This window comes from Gorilla gorilla, chromosome 8, assembly GCF_029281585.2.
Source record: "Gorilla gorilla gorilla isolate KB3781 chromosome 8, NHGRI_mGorGor1-v2.1_pri, whole genome shotgun sequence".
NCBI lineage: Eukaryota > Metazoa > Chordata > Mammalia > Primates > Hominidae > Gorilla > Gorilla gorilla.
This window is the reverse complement of record NC_073232.2, coordinates 99737245-99753358: the sequence shown is the minus strand read 5'-3', so window position 1 is coordinate 99753358 and position 16114 is coordinate 99737245. Positions and strand designations below refer to the sequence as shown.

The window sequence follows — 16114 nt, the reverse complement described above, 5'->3', positions numbered from 1 at the left end:
CTCAGGGTGGAGTGAAGTGAGCTCTGAGACCACACCACAGAAAATTCATTGCTGGGAAGACCAAGCATGCCCAGGACAGCTATATAGAATGTGGTTGTTGGGTCCCTCACACCATCTAAAGCAGAGGCTCTTAAATAGCTGGGGTTAGGACACTCCCAAATCTTCACTGAAATTTCCAAGCCCATCACAGACTCCAAATTTTGCTAGATTGCCTGAGGGTCCATGGACTCCTGGACAAGAACACCCTGTACTGGTCAGCAAAGTTGCCATGTCAGAGCCACGAGGTCAGGAATTCAAAACCAGCCTAGCCAAGATGGTGAAACCCCATCTCTACTAAAAATACAAAAATTAGCCAGGCTTGGTGGCAGGTGCCTGTAATCCCAGTTACTCAGGAGGCTGAGGCAGGAGAATCACTTGAACCTGGGAGGCAGAGGTTGCAGTGAGCCAAGATTGCGCCACTGCACTGCAGCCTGGGTGACAGAGTGAGACTCCATCTCAAAGGAAAAAAAAGATTATACATCATGACCAAGTTGGATTTATACTTGGAATGCAAGGATGAGTGAAGATACAAAAATCAATCAAGTCATACACCACATTAATATAATGAAAGACAGAAACCACATGATTCAGACAAAGCATTCAACAAAATTCAACACCATTTCATGATTAAAAACACTCAACAAACTAGGAATAAAAGGAAAATACTACCACATAATAAAGGCCTTACATGAAATGCCCACAACTAACATTATGTTTACTAGTGGAAGACAAAGCTATTCCTCAAAGTACAGGAGAAAGTCAAGGATGCCCACTCTTGCCACTTCTATTCAACGTAGTACTGGGCCAGAGCAATTAGACAAGGAAAAGATATATAAAAGGCATTCCAGTTGGAAAGGAAGAAGTAAAATTATTTCTATTTACAGATTATATGGTTTTATATGTAGAAAACCATAAAAATTCCACCAAAAACCTGTAAGAACTAATAAATGATTTCCGCAAAGTTACAAAATGCAAAATTAACACACAAAAATCCATTGCAGTTCCATACATTAGCAATGACCAATATGGAAAGGAAATTAAGAAGAAAATTTCAGACCAGGTGCGGCAGCTTACACTTGTAATCCCAACATGTTGGGAGGCTGAGGCAGGCGGATCACTTGAGGTCAGGAGTTTGAGACCAGCCTGGCCAACATAGTGAAATCCTGTCTCTACTACAAAAACAAACTAATAAACAAACAAACAAACAAAAACAAAAAACCCACAATTTTATTTATAATAGCATGAAAAAGAACAAAATACTTAGAAATAAACTTAACCAAGGAGGCAAACAACTTGGACACCAAAAATTACAAAACAACAATGCTACAAGAAACCAAAGAGTATATAAATAAATGAAAAGACATCTCCATGCATGTGGATTTGAAGACTTAATATTGTTAAAATGTCCATATTACCTAAAACAATTTACACATTCCATACAATCCCTATTAAAGCATTATTCACAGTAGCCAAGAGATGCAATCCAAATATCCATTGGTGGATGAAAGGATAAAATATGGTATATACATACAATGGAAGACTAAGCAGCCTACGGAAAGAAGGAAATCATGTCACATGCTAGAACATGGATCAATCTCAAGAACATTATGCTAAGTGAAATAAGCCAATCACAAAAGGACAAATACTTTCCCTTCATATGAAGTATTTAAGGTAGTCGAAATCACAGAAACATAAAGTAGTGGTTGCCAAGGGCTGGGGGTGGGAGTAGGGGGGAAATTAGTATTTAATGTGTACAAAATTTCAGTTGTGAAAGATAAAAAATTTCTAAAGATCTAAATTTCACAATGATGTGAATATACATAACATTACTAAATTGTACAATTTAAAATGTTTAAGATGGTTTTTAAAAAAGGAAAAAGCATAGGAATAAATTTCATGACCTAAGACTAGTTAACGGTTTCTTAAACATGACATCAAAACCACAAGTAACAAAAGAAAAAATAGATAAATTGGACTTCATCCAAAGTAAAAACTTTTGTGCTTCAAAGAGTACCATCAAGAAAGTAAAGGACAACCCATAGAATGGGAGAATATTTCTGCAAATTATATCTTGTAAAGCATTTTTATCTGGAATATATAAAGAATTCTTATAAGTCAATGACAAAACACAAACCAGTTAAAAATTACTAAATGTTGAGTACACATTGCTCCAAAGAAGATATACAAGTGGCGAATAGGTACATGAAAGAGGTTCAACATCAGAGAAACACAAATGCAAACTACAATGAGATGCAACTTCAGAACCACTAGGATGACTTTATCAAAAAGAGAGTTGATAATAAATGTTGGCTCGAATATGGAGAGACGCTGGGACCCTCACACAGCTAGTGGGTACATAAAATGGTTCATGTACACTGGAAACAGTCTGGCACCTTCTGAAATGGTTAAACATAGAGTTTCCATATGGCCCACCAATTTCACTCTTAGGTATGTAGCCATGACAAATGGAAACATACATCCCCAGGAAACCTTGTACACAAATGTTCTTAGAAGTGTTATTCACAATAGCCAAAAAGTGAAAAAAACCCAAACGTTCTTAACTGATAAATGGATAAATTTTAGTATATCCATTAATGGAATATTATTCAGCAACAAAAAGGTTTGATGTAATGATACATACTAAAAATGTAGATGACATTGGAAATATTATTCTAAGTGAAAGAAGACAGATGTGAAAGACACACATTGTATATTCCATTCATAGGGCATCATGCAACGCTGAAGTTAGAATCAAAGTGAGCTACAAAAGGGCAGCCACCTGGATCAAGTCCATCCTCATAGCTGTCAGAAAGCACAGCATGTTCACTAACGGGGGCAAGCCTTGCTCACGTTGTCAAATGGAGTTTCCCAGGAGGCTATGGCTTCTTCGGGGATCTGTCATCCAATGGTGAAGGGAGGGGTCTCTGGACGCAAAACTGCCAGGGGCCACCCCAGCCGCACTGGTTCCCAGAGAGTGACCTGGGTGTGTGAGCAGGGAGGCCAAGCCGACCAAGAGCCTCAGCACACCCCCAGCACCTGCTGTGAGCAAGCTGCATGGCTTCCCCAAGTGTGGATGCGATGACATCATGGGTATTTACAGATTCCTTTTCACTGTGTCCCAGGCTCTCCTGGTTCATGTGTGATACACTGCACTTGGGGTGGAGGTGTGCTGACAGTTGTAAAGGGCCGAGCCTTTCTTTCCCGTGGCTCTGATGCACGGTTTCCAGATACCAGTCATGAAGGAAGTTCTTGAGATTATGGACTTTGTCCTAGTCACATAGGGCTGCTAGGACAAAGTGCCATAGACTTGGGGGTGGTGGCACATATTAAAAAAAGAAATGTATTTGTCACAGTCTGGAGGCTGGAAGTCCGAGGTTAGCATCCCAGTGGGCAAGGTTCTGGTGAGGGCTCTCTCTCTGGATTGCAGATGGCCGCCTTCTCACTGTGTCCTCGTGTCAGGGAGAGAGAGAGCTCTGGGGTCTCTGCTTCTTACCAGAGCCCTAATCCGACCATTAGGGCCCCACCCTCATGGTCTCTTCTAACCCTGAATAACTCCCAAAGGCTCCATTTCCAAATACCATCACGTTGGGGGTTAGGGCTTCAGCACAGGAACTGGGCGGGGGACGTATGTTCAGTCTACCAGAGCCCCCCAGTCAGCCCCACTGTGCCCATTTAGGGGCAGATTGTAGGGCTCAGGTGGGACACAGAGGTGGAGGAGGCACAAGTTCTGCTTCCTAGGAATGGCTCAGCCAAGACAAGGACAGGGACAGTGGGATAGACAATAGCCAGTGGGGTAACCAGCAGGAGCTCCAAGGTGTCACTTTCACCCTTAGGTGAGGAAGTTGGCTGGGCACCCACACACGCCAGAGTATGGACCATGTTCCCTTCAAACACGGCTCACTTAACATTCCTAAACCCTGCAAAGGGGCAGTGCTACCTTATCTCCTGAGGATGGCCCTGAATGTAGAGGAGTCACGGGAGCTGCCCACATCACCCACCAGTGACTCTTCGCTCCCCACATTTTCCCCGAGGGCCTGATGTGCACTGAGCTGGGGAAGCCCTGCCAAGATAAACTCTCCTTCCCAAAGGCCACAGAAGACAGCAGGCCTCCGACACTGCCCACATCGAGCAGAAGGGACGGGGCAGAGGGGCATCTGTCAGGCTGACTGCTGTGTTCTGTGGGCAGATGGGGCCAGAGAGGACCCAAACATGGCTCCCTTTGTCACTTGGCCGAGGGGCCAGACCACCGTGTACCAGACAGCTTTGCCCCACCAGCCTCTGCTGCTGGGCCAGCCCCTAGCGCCGTGACCACAGCTCTGCACACAGGCAGTGCTCGGACCAGTGCCCTGGCAGTCACAGGGGTCCTGAGCCAATAAGCGCCCTGGGGGAGGAATCAGAACTCAGACCGTGGAGAAGAAGGTGTTGGCCAGGAGGGAACCAGGGTGGGTGCCGGGTCCTGTCTATGCTGGGATCTGAGATTCTAAGAGGTGGGTTAGGGGTAAGGGGGCAGAAGTTGGCCCATGGGGTGAGGGCAGTTCAGCAGAGATTGGGAGGACAGGACAACCTGGGAAAGAGCAGAGCATCCTCCCCAGCCTCGGTCCCTCTCCTGATGCAGTCCTCATCTCACTCATAGACTCTGGAAGTCTCCCTTTGGCGAACACCTAGCCCCCAACTCCCAGGGCACTTCCCAGATAGCCAATGCCACATCCCAGGCAGCCCCTGCTCTGCCCTTGGGGTCTGTGCTTGGCAGAAGGGCGGCTGACCCTCGGCCCCTCTTGGCCTGGGCCCCAGCTCCTCCGGGCCCTGGAACCAGCAGAAACACCCACCCTGCGCCTGATGGACTGGACATGCTTGTTCCCATTGGTGATGGTGTGTTGGGAGGGAACTGTTTTAGAAACCAATGTAAATCTGTGTCTACATCAATTCCACATGAGTTCAGTCATCATATGGGAAGGGAATCATAGCTGTGGGGGGCTCCATGCAGGACCTTGAGGGCCCCGAGGCCAGTCCCTGTGGCCACAGCAAGGAGCATCTGCTTTAGCTAGTTGGACAAGACTCTCTCCTGCCCAGAAACAGGCAGAAGGACTTCCCCTGCTCCCCACCCATCATCGTATCCCAAACACACCTGTGTGGATGGTCACCTCAACGTCTCCCCTCAGCCCAGTGCCCGCGCTCTTCCTGATGAGGGTTAAGCAGGAGCAGCCTCCTCTCCCCATGTCCATGTTGCAGGCGGCTGCCTTCTCCTCAGCTCCCACCGAGCAGAACAAGAGCCAGCCAGCTCTCTCCAATCCCAGGATTTTCCAGGGATGCTGATAACGATGGGGGGCCCCAAGAAGCCTCCCTAAAGCAGGCAGGGCCTTGTGAGTGGGTGGTGGGAGGGATCAGGGCTTCCTCAGCATCTGTCAGTCCCTGGAGCATCTGAAGGGGCTCCCTACGTCAGGAGGAAAGAGTGGGGCCGGCCCCTGTGGGTTCCCAGAGCCTGGCATCTGCCAGTTCCTCTGCCCTCCCTCACAGACACCCTCCACGGAGCAGCACAGCACCGAGGACAGAGGCAGCAGCCCCAAGAGCATTTTCCAAGACAACGACATTTATTCACACTTACACACGAGGCCCTCAATGCACTGCTTCCCACCCCCATTCCCCAGCCCCTTCCCCCCAGACCCTCCCTTCCTGCCCTCCCCATTCAGCCACCCTCTCCCTCCCCTCCCTCCCCTACCCTCCAAAGCTAAGGCCCAGCAAGATCAGCACTGGGGGAGAAGAAGCTTTTGACTGCTTTGGGGCATCGGATGCCAGAGCCCCATCCTTGGGGATTGGCCCCAGAGAGCCTGCTCAGAAGCCCCTACTGGCTACAATGCTGCTTCTTCTCCTTCCTGGAGACCAAGGGGTCACCCTTTCTCTTTTGAGACTGTGAGGGGCCACCCAGCCCCCAAGTCAGGGATTGCTCCCCAGAGACCCTGAGCCCAGGCCCTGGGTGGGGTGTCTTTTCAGCAGGGGACAGGCTTCCAAACAGAGGTCGCTTCTTGGCCTTGTTGGCAGAAGGTGCTAGGTTGAGGCCTCTTCTCTCAGCAGATGGGGACTGATGAGTTCCCTGGGGTCCCCACTTTTCTGGGCTGAGAAGGCCCGAGGCAGGGACAGGGCTCTGGGGTAGCCACCAGGGCAGAAGCTTGTGCTGGGAACCCAAGAGGAAGGCCAGGCTGGGGAGTTCCTCCTCCTCACTTGATCCCTGAGCCAGCCCATGTGACTCCCTGACAGGAGACCCTCCAGGGAGATCCAAGGCATCCTTGGTACCCACGCCAGGGCAGGTGGGTCTGTGGTCCTGGGGAGGAGAGGTTGGCCAGGCAGCCCTCAGCCCAGGGGAATCCTGACATCCCAAAAGCACAACAGAGTCTTTGAACCTGGCCATGCCAGTGTGTGCTCTGCCTCGTCCCTGAGAGTCCCGGGCAGTCATCTGGGGTGGGCAGGTTTCCATGCCAACCCCTTGTTGGGGGTCAGGGACGTCTCTCTCTGCTCCTTGGCCAGCTGCAAACTTAGAAGAACTTGAGTCCAACCGGGCTGTGCCATGACTAGGGGCTGCCCTCGCATGCTGTTTCTCCTTCAAGGGTAGGAGGCGCTTCTCCACTAGCTGCGGGAGGAAAGGGGGCACTTACTGGCACTGCCCCAGGTGTGAGCAGGGCCCAGGGTGGTGGAAACCAGGGCACTTAGGCGGCAGGTAGGGAAGCCTGAGGCAGCTGGGCTTTATGTCAAAGAGAGAGGGTGTGGCTCTGCCGGGCCTCCCGTTGGGCCTCACCACAGCTTGCATGCTGACTCCCCTCCCTGGCTCCTGTCCATCCTACTCCCTCTGAACCTGCATCTTCCCACTCCAGAGTGGCTCCCCAAGAAGCCGAGCATCCCCAGCGGGGGGGATTAGACAATCAGGTGGGCCTTGTGTGCCAGGTCCCTCCTGCCCCTGGGGTACCTGGGCAAGGGTGAGTCCTTCCTCCTGCTCCAGCTCCGGGCTTAGGGCCAAGAAATCCATCTGTGGATCTGGGGAAAGCAATTCTTCCAGGAATTGGGGATGAATGACGGCCTCCACCTGGAAACAGAAGGAAGAAGGCGTGAGCTTCCTGGGCAGGGAGTAACCTGGAGCCAAGGACACCTGGAGGAGATGCAGAAAGCAGCGAGCGCCCCGTCCCCACCCTCCTGGGGCTGTCTCATATCATGGTGACCACCAGCTACAGACACAGACCACAGACCTGGTAGCTACACACGCACAGACAGAGACACACAAACCACACACAGACACACAAACAGACCCACATATGACACAGGAAAAGACAGACACAGGTAACGTACACACTCCACACTCACACCCACACAGACACACAAAGACACACAGTAACAAACCACAGACACAAACACACAGCAACACACAGACACACACAATCACATACACAGACACTCAAATCCATGGAAATACACACACTGCTGAGTAGCTAAGGAACAGAGCTTAATTCCAAGGACCTGGGAGTGCCACACCCTGGAATCCAGCAGACCCCAGCACTCCAGGCCAGCCCACCTTGGTGACGAAATCTTTCTGGGAACACAGCTTGTCAATGTAGCTCAGGAGGCCCGGGTCTGGGGGCGTCCAGTCCTCTTCCTTTGGCTGCTTCACTTCGCCCTCTTCCCGTTGTTTCTCGGGCTCCCCCGTGGCCCCGAGGGAAGGCCCCAGCAGCTCCTCCATGATGTCCACATACTCCTGCACCACTTCTGGGGGGATCTCCTCAGGGACCTTGGTCTCTGCTGGTCTCTGGGGCCTGGGTGGTGGCAGGTGGGCCTTGGTCTCTGCTCGCCGGTGGGGCCGGGGTGGTGGCTGGCGGGCCTTGGTCACTGGCCTCTGGGGCCTGGGTGGTGGCAGGCAGGCAGTCGGGGCCTTGGGGCCGGCCTTGCTGGGAAGGTACACTGAGGCAGAGAGGGAGGAGGACGGGCGTGGTGAGGGCCACTCCTCCTGCTTGCACCACACAGGGGAGGGCAGGGCTTGGGGATGTGAAGTGGGTCCCAGCTGGGTCAGGACCACCTGAACCACAGCGCCCCCGGAGGAGGCAGGAGGGGCACATCTGAGACAGCATCACTTGGGAGGAAGTTTGGAGCCACCAACATGTCGTGTACTCTCCCCGCTCATCCCTGCTTCCTGGGCAGAGCATATGTGGAGTTTTGGACAGGCGAGGGGAGAGAGTAGCTAGGAAACTTGACCAGGTCAATACCGAACATATGCTCCTGGAAACTGTCCTGTTGGAGGGAGCAAATTCCCCTCTCGAAGGGAAGCATGGGGTGTGGGGACAGTGGCCTCCCTTGGCCCCTTTGGCCTTTGCCATGGCTCCTGTGGGAATATGGGAAGCCATACCTGGCTGCTTGACCACCTCAGGGGCCGGAGGTCCTCGAGGTTCAAGCCTCGGTGTGGCTGGAGGAGGCAGGCACTGGGGCCCCTTCATCCATTGCGATTTCTGAATCTGCATCTCCTCCTCAGCCTCAAACTCCAGGAACCTGGCGGTGAAGGAGGCCCAGGCTGTGCTGAGAGGGTCCAGGCCCCCTCCCCCCAGGACCAGGCAGCGGCCGAGGGCAGGGATAGGAGGGAGTGCCTCGGGTGGGCTGTCCAGGCCCTCACTGTGTCCCATCCCCCAGTCCCAGGAGAAAGCTGCTCCCAGAGTTCTGGGCTCACCCTCCCTCACCCGGCCCCTGCAGAGCCCATGGCATCAACGGGGCTTCCTGACTCAACTCAGGGCCACGAGGTCCAGGAGGGTCTCGGGGGACCCCTCCTCCAGGTTTCAGCTGGCCAGGGGTGGGATTTATGGCAGAAGGCATCAGGGATGATGCCCAGATGCAGGAGTCCTGAGGCTAGGACTGTGAGCCCCTGAAAGATAACCCAGGGGCACGAGGCCTGGGAGACCCCTGGTCAGGAGGAAGCAAAAGCTGAGCTCACAGGACAGGGCCCCTTTCCCCTGAGGCTGCTGTCTATCTGTCTGCCTTCATGGAGGGGACTGCCCAGGAGCAAAGGCAGTCAGGCCAGAGATGGGTCCCATGGTGTCCCAGGTGCAGATCTCCCCAACCCAACTCCCTGGCCAGGCTGGGATGGGAGAAAACCGACTTCTGGCCACTGCTGTGAGGAGCCTGCACCCTACTCTTGTCCATAGTCACTAGCGCCCCTTCTCCCCATCCCCACAGCTGGAGGTGACCCACTTTGGGCTGTGATGCTGGCTGCTCCTGCCATGACCTCCAGTGTCAAGGCAGGGATGGCCCCAGGCCAGGCAGGGGGTGCTTCCCAATAGGCCAGGACAGAGACCCCAGAACACTCTAGGTGGCAGGAGCAGCTTCCTGAGGGAGCCAGGGGCCCAGAGTGTCCTGGGTTTCTCCACACCCTCCTCATACTCCACGTTGAGAAGCCACCACGGCCACCGGGCCTCTGTCATTCACTCTCACCCTGCCACGCGGGCCCTGCTCCCAGGACCCCAGACTCACTTTTCCGCCATCTCGTAGAAGATCATCCGGTCAAAGTTGCTCGTGTGCTGCCATTCCCGCATGGCCCGCCACAGTCCCTCCTCCAGGGTCATGGTGGGCTTCCGCCGGGCCAGAGATCGGAGAACTGGGCTGTAAACCAGTGCAGTCAGTCTCGGTCTATAAGCCCAGCCTTCATCCCAAGCCCACCTGGTCCCAACACCTGGCCCCTGTCCTCCCCACACCTGTCCTGCCATCTGTCCCTGTCCTGTTCTCCCCCATGTGGGCTCCGCAGGCCCCAGGACACACCCCCAAGATCAAACATCAACACAAGCTACCAAGTGGCCTCTCCGACTGCCCCTCGAGTCCTCAGTGTTGAGAAGTGGACTCAGTACTATGGGTGGAACATGTGTGTCTCCAACATTCCTGTGCTGAAGCCCTCAGCACCAGTGTGTCAGTATTTGGAGGCAATCAGGGTTAAAGCAGGTCATGAGAGTGGGTCCCAGTCATGGAATCCAAGCCCTGATAAGGGCAGAAGGAGATGCCAGGGCTCTTGCTCTCAGCCACGAGGAGACATAGCCAGAGACAGCTCTCTCCAGCCAGGAGGAGGGCCCTGACCAGACACCCAATCTGCTGTCACCTTGATCTGGGACTTCTGGCCTCTGGAACTGGGAGACATGAATATGTCTTGATAAAGCACCCAGTCTATGGCATTCGTTACGGCAGAGCCTGAGCTGACTGAGACAGCGTGCACACAGAATGACCTGGGGGTGAGGGTTAAAGTGCAGGTTCCAGGGCCCCAAGACTGAGCATTTAACGGGCTTCCTGGGGACTCCGGAGCAAGGCAGCCCCTGGGGACGTAGCCTCAGGGCCCTGGAGCATGAGGAGCAGGAGCACACGTCCAAAACCAAAGCAGAGCAGTGTCCACGCCACTGCAAGCAGCAGGTCCAGATCCCACATTCCCACAGGAGCCATGGCAAAGGCCTGTGAGCCTGGGGCAGCTCCACCCCAAGAATCAGGGTCCCCAGTGCACCGGGACTCCGCTCCAAGGAGGAATGCAACCAGTTCCAGGGTGCGGGAACAGCGAGATTTTTGGGGATGAAAATGGGGCCACCTTCCACCTACACCCCAGGCAGGGGACTTCCCTAGGGGAATGGCCAGTGTGTTGCACGGTGGATGTGCTCAAGCTCCCGTTTGCTCATCAGCGGGAAACACAGGGTCACAGAGGCACCGCAGGGTGGAGAGAGGCAGGGACTGGGAATGAAACCACAAACTCTCCCAGATGCTGACGTTGCTGCCTCACAGTCACCACAGTCCATGGCCCTGGGCTGCTGGACTCATGGTGCACTCAGAGCTATCACTGGAGCCCGTGGCTTTGGGGAGTGCTCTCCTAGATGGCCTAGTCTTGATAATGATAGTAATGGGGACAGTAATCATAACTGCTGTCATGTAATGTGTCATAGCATGTGCCAGGCACTGTGCTATGCATGTCATATGTGAGCTCAAGTTATCTCTTCACCATCCTCTGAATGAAGCATCATTGTCCCTTTTTCTAGGCGGGATTGAGGGTGAAGATGCAAATACCTGCCCGGCATCGGCCCCAGTGCAGGGCCCAAGACCATCCCCCTGTGCAGGCTCCACCACCGCTGTGCTAACTGGACCTCAGCGGAACTGCAGTTATGTGCCAGGTTCCTGCTGGGCCCTGCAGCTCCTCCCCCCGGCCCCATGTGAGGTGCTCCTGGCCATCAATACTGGGTTAAAGGGGAGGCACTGGGGTGTGTACTCAAAGACCTAAACCCAAACCGTAGCTCACGTCACACCAGGAACCCTCTCTGACCTGGGTCTTCTGTAAACATTGTTGTGAAAATTATTGAAAGTAAGGATTGGCTGGACCCACGGGACAGTGACGGGCAGTTGAGATGAGGCCCCTGACAGTCTGTCCTGAGCTGCAGCCAGATTAATATTGTTGAAAATGTACCTTCCCATAGTGCAGCCCATCACCCTCACAACCGCCCTGCAAGCTCCCCTGAACAGCGTGACCTCCCGTCCATCCAGCAGCCTCTACGTGTGAGCTGCAGGACCAGCTCCAATGCCCCGAGGACACTCACATGAGGAAGCACGAAAGCGCTTCGGTGTCAGGACTCTGGGGAAGGTGCCTCCGGGCCAGGGGCTTGTAGTGCTGCCAGAGTCGGAAGTTCTCATAGACACTCCTGGGGTTACAGGAGTCATCTGGCGGGGCCTTGGCCTGGGAGGAAGCCAGGCTGCCCTCTCCATGAGCCCCTTGTGGCCATGGCCCAGCATTCCCTTGGGACACAATGGGGGGCAACTGGGCAGCCGGTGGTGGTGGTGGTGGAAGAGGAAGGCCCTGGGACCAGCCTCCCTCACAGGCCTGGGTGCCCCCAACCACCTGGGCAGCCATAACAGGCACCACAGGAGCAGCTGCCAGGAGTAGGGGAGGTGGACACACAACACCTCCGCAGAGGGTGCCTGGAGCCTGCCAGACGAGGGGGGCCTGAGTTAGGACCAAGGTCTGCGCCTGAGCGGCCTTCACAGGCCCCACCTCTGTCCTCATCTGGACAAAGACGTTGGAAGCCCCGGCCCCACTCGGGCCGCAGCCATCCTGTTCTGCCACCAGAGGTGTGCTGGGGAAGGTAGACAGCACCAGAGGGCCGCCTGGAGGAACCCCTGCAGTCACAAGGAGCGGCCCATGTGCTGGGCCGGGAGCGGGTGTGGTGAAGGGCAGAGCCGTGAACACAGACAGGGAGGTGCCAGGGTTCACGGTCACGCCCGGTCCCAGCACTGGGTATGCTGTGGAGACAAAGGAAAGAGGTGAATGAGCTGGGGTCTCCAGGTCCACACTAGTCCCACTGGGGAATCAGAGGGGAGTGCCAACAGCTAAGGGCGTATGACAGGGAAACTGCAGCTTGCAAATGTCCCTGAGTGTGCATCGGATGCTCTGTTCCTCCACGGAGAGTCGTTCCACTAGAGAGCCTGGCCCCGGTCACCAAGACTCCCTGACCCCTGTCTCCCAAGAAGTAACAGCCAAGCCTTCACTGCCCGAGGGTCTCCCTCGGGTGTCCCTGGCAGACCCTGTCAGCCTCACAGGCATCTCCCAAGCCATGGGTCAGGGATGAGTCTCTCAGCGGCTTGGTGGTCCTCAGCGTGCTCAGCAACAGGTGAGGGGCCTACCCCAGGGCAGTGCTCGGCACTCAGAAGGCCGACAGGAAGCCAGAAGCTTCCGAATATTATGGCCCCATCTCCTCTTCAATCTTCCTTTTCCTGACACTCTTGTAAACCCCTTTCTTTCCCAGCTCAGACATAACAAACAAAACCACTGGATGGAAATCTTTCCCAAGCCAGCGCCCTAGGAACCCTGAAGATAATCCATAACTCATCATGCCCAGCATGCAAGTGATTGTCCTGGCACCACCCGCAGCAAGTGCTAAATAGGGGTCAGATTCGGGCCACCCTTTCCGCAGTACTCGATGGTCCCGGCTGCCACTCGGGAAGCTCTGTTCCCAGGGAGCAGGTCTGAGAGGCAGTGGTGGAGTCCCCTGAGACAGTGTCACTGCATAGCCAGCAAAAGCCACACACGATTAGAACACAGCCAGCAAATGGCGAGCAGCAGGGCTATCAGGGGAGGTGTCTAGGGATTTTCACAGCTGCTGGTCATGTTACAATAGGTAGTGGGACAAGGAGCCCATCCCTGGCCCTTCTCCTTTGAGCTCCCAATAACTGAACATAGTGACCAACCGAAAACCAGGGGTTCTTGGGCCATGGGCCGGGTGAGGCAAAGTTGTCTGGAACTCATCCCTGTTCAGTAGGACCTCATGCAGTCTCTAGTCAAGGGGAATAAGGGATACAGCACATACACCTCATCATTCAGGACACATATCCTAACTTGAATAATAATAATAAGAGAACCATCTTCCCATTCGTGCGCTACTCTCCTTCCTCTACTGAAAAGGAAACCAGCCTTTCCAGACCCTTCCACTGAGAACTAGCAAGAATCCACACCTGCACCCCGTTCATGAGGTAGTATAAATGGAATAGGAGCAAATTCTTCATCTCCACAGTAACACAAAGTGCAGAGGACAGGCCACGAGCTAGCAGACAAGAGGAAGTGGGTCTGAAGACCTGAGCTTCCACAAAAGGGGAAACAATTCAGAACAACTCAGGAAACCCAGGCCCTGTGTTGCCTGAACTTCCTCATCTGCCCCCACCCCTGTTAAAGCCAACAGCTACCTGAACTGACAGAGAAGCCATCTCTAGGGAGAGAGCTGAGGGGCTCTGGGCTGTGGCAGTTACAGTAGCCCCCAGCCTCGCCCACCCAGGGGCTGTCACTACATGCTCTGTCACAGCCAACCCACCCAACAGTTTTCTGGCTGAGACCACTTCTCCCCACTCCTCCCTAAGATCGAGAAAACTCCAGTCCAAATCTCTCTGAACACTATGGAAGGGCACCTTCCAGGTGCCTGAAGATATGGCACAGGGTTCAGGCTTGCCTATCATCCTCCCGGGGCCACCAGCACAACATGATCCCACCACTCCCTACAAACACAAAATGACGTGACCTGTCTCCTTCTAGAAAGGATCAATCCATCCACTCTGTCCTTTCTCCTACACGGTGTATTCCCCCAGGCATCTTGTTCCACCTCTAAGGGGCCATCCTCCCTAAACACAGACTCAGGGTGCCATGGCCATCCCCAGGTGTGATGTCCTTGGGGACATCCAGTCTTCCCTCCCTCCTCAATATCAGCCCTATCAACTGTCAAATTTGAATTCCTAAGGAGTTGAGGCACGGCAGACTCAGATAATGCCCCCATCCCTACAGGCTTACCTCCATTTGAAGCCATCCCCTCAGGCTGGGCACTGACCACCGCTGTCTGGCAGTTTCCACAATGAGAAAAGCCAAGGGTAAGACCCAGAGAGTGACCTGGCTCAGCAGATGCTCCTGAGTCCAACTGACGCAGGGAAAACTTGAAAGTCAACAGGTTTCTGGAACATAGGACCCCAGACATTCTGCAGAGGGGGAGGGGCAGTGGGCAGCTGGTAGGGGTGGGGGACATTCTGTGAAGGGCTTCGGCCATTAGGCAAGAACCTGAGTTTCCCTTCCAACTGGAAGGCAGCAGCAGAGATGGCGTGTGCCTCTTTAGGCAACTTTTAAATTGTCCTTCTGACTCACAGCAAAAGCTTCTACCTGATGGCCCCTTTACTTCCATTCTTTATCAACAGACCTACTTTTGTGCCAATCAACCCATGCTCCTTCCCACTTTGGCTCTTTCCCAGTCTTGACGAATTTCAACAGCGGCCTCACTTCGTGAACAAAATTCAAAACACATTTTCAGTCTGAGAAACACAGGGGTTCTTAGGAAGGCAAGGGGACTGGGTGTTTGAAATCAGGATGGTCTCAGCCGATCCAGACTATTAGGTGGCTGTGTGCTTATCATTGTTTAGGAAGCAATCCTTGTACCCCCAGGTCATGCATGTTGCTGGAATCTCTGTCCACACCAGCAGGCCAGCCTTACGTCCCAGCCCCTTTGCTGGAAAGCCTCAATCCAGGAAAGAGTGGCTATGTGACCTACAGCACCGAGACCAGAAATCCTTTCATTTTGTTTCCCAGCATATTGTGCTGGTGTTAAATGTTTATGTTTTATCTTTTGAATGATTTTAATTTAACCAAGCAATACTTTTCATGGCTCCAAATTCAAACTGTGCACAGTGGAATAGGCAATGACCAGCCTTCCTCCTATCTCTTTTCCCTGGCCACATTTTCTTTCCTGGAGAAAACAGGTGTTATCTGATTGTTTCTCATCTTCACTGAAACACACCCTGGCTGGCCTCTCTCAGCTCACTGTTGGCCTCATCTTCACCATACGTTCTTGCTGTTTGGAATCCAGTGTCATCGCGTGTGGTTCTCTGCATGGGAATTATTGTAGCCTGTCTTTAAAAAAAACTTCATTCTCATTTCCACACTGAGAATCACTGTCCGTTTATTAGTGTCAAAATGACAGGAAAGAGCACTCATGTTCTGTGTTGTGAACAAGGGGAGTATTAGAAGAAACTGGTCAAAGGAGATGAGGAGTGAGAACTCAGAGCACAGCAACAAAATCTTCTGACACACAAGTCACTCCCTGCTGGGCAGGGTAATTTTGCACGATGGGAGGGTGTTGGGGAAGGGAAGAGGCCTTCAGCCAGACCAGTGCACACTGCAAACATTCACTGAAACACACCCTGTCGGCACTTACGAAGCATTTGCCCCTTTCGAAGACATTTGGACTCAAGAAGGCAGAGTTGCAGGAAAATGTAACAGCGGCCACACTGCAGGGGCAGCGGCAGGGGCAAGTGGTGGATTGCAAGTCTCAAGCCCAGGGTTCTCCCTCACTGCCCCAGTTGTGTGAGAAGGTCATTTCCTAACTCCTGTCCAATATCCCCATGAGCTCTCGGTTTTGTCCCAACTCTGAACCTGAATGGTCCAGCAAGCATTTCAGTGAAATGTCTCCACAGTGGCCACTGGGAGGGGAGTGACCTCCATGCAGTGACTGCCTGTCTGGGTGCTCCCAGGCCTTTTGTCCTCTGAGACAGAACTGCCTTCTTACATGCAGCC

General features: G+C 53.5%; 1 pseudogene; it reads right to left on the bottom strand.

Moving 5' to 3' along the window:
- Nucleotides 1-5608: 5608 nt before the first annotated feature.
- On the bottom strand, nucleotides 5609-14644 carry LOC115936003 (NUT family member 2D-like; annotated as a pseudogene).
- Nucleotides 14645-16114: the final 1470 nt, after the last annotated feature.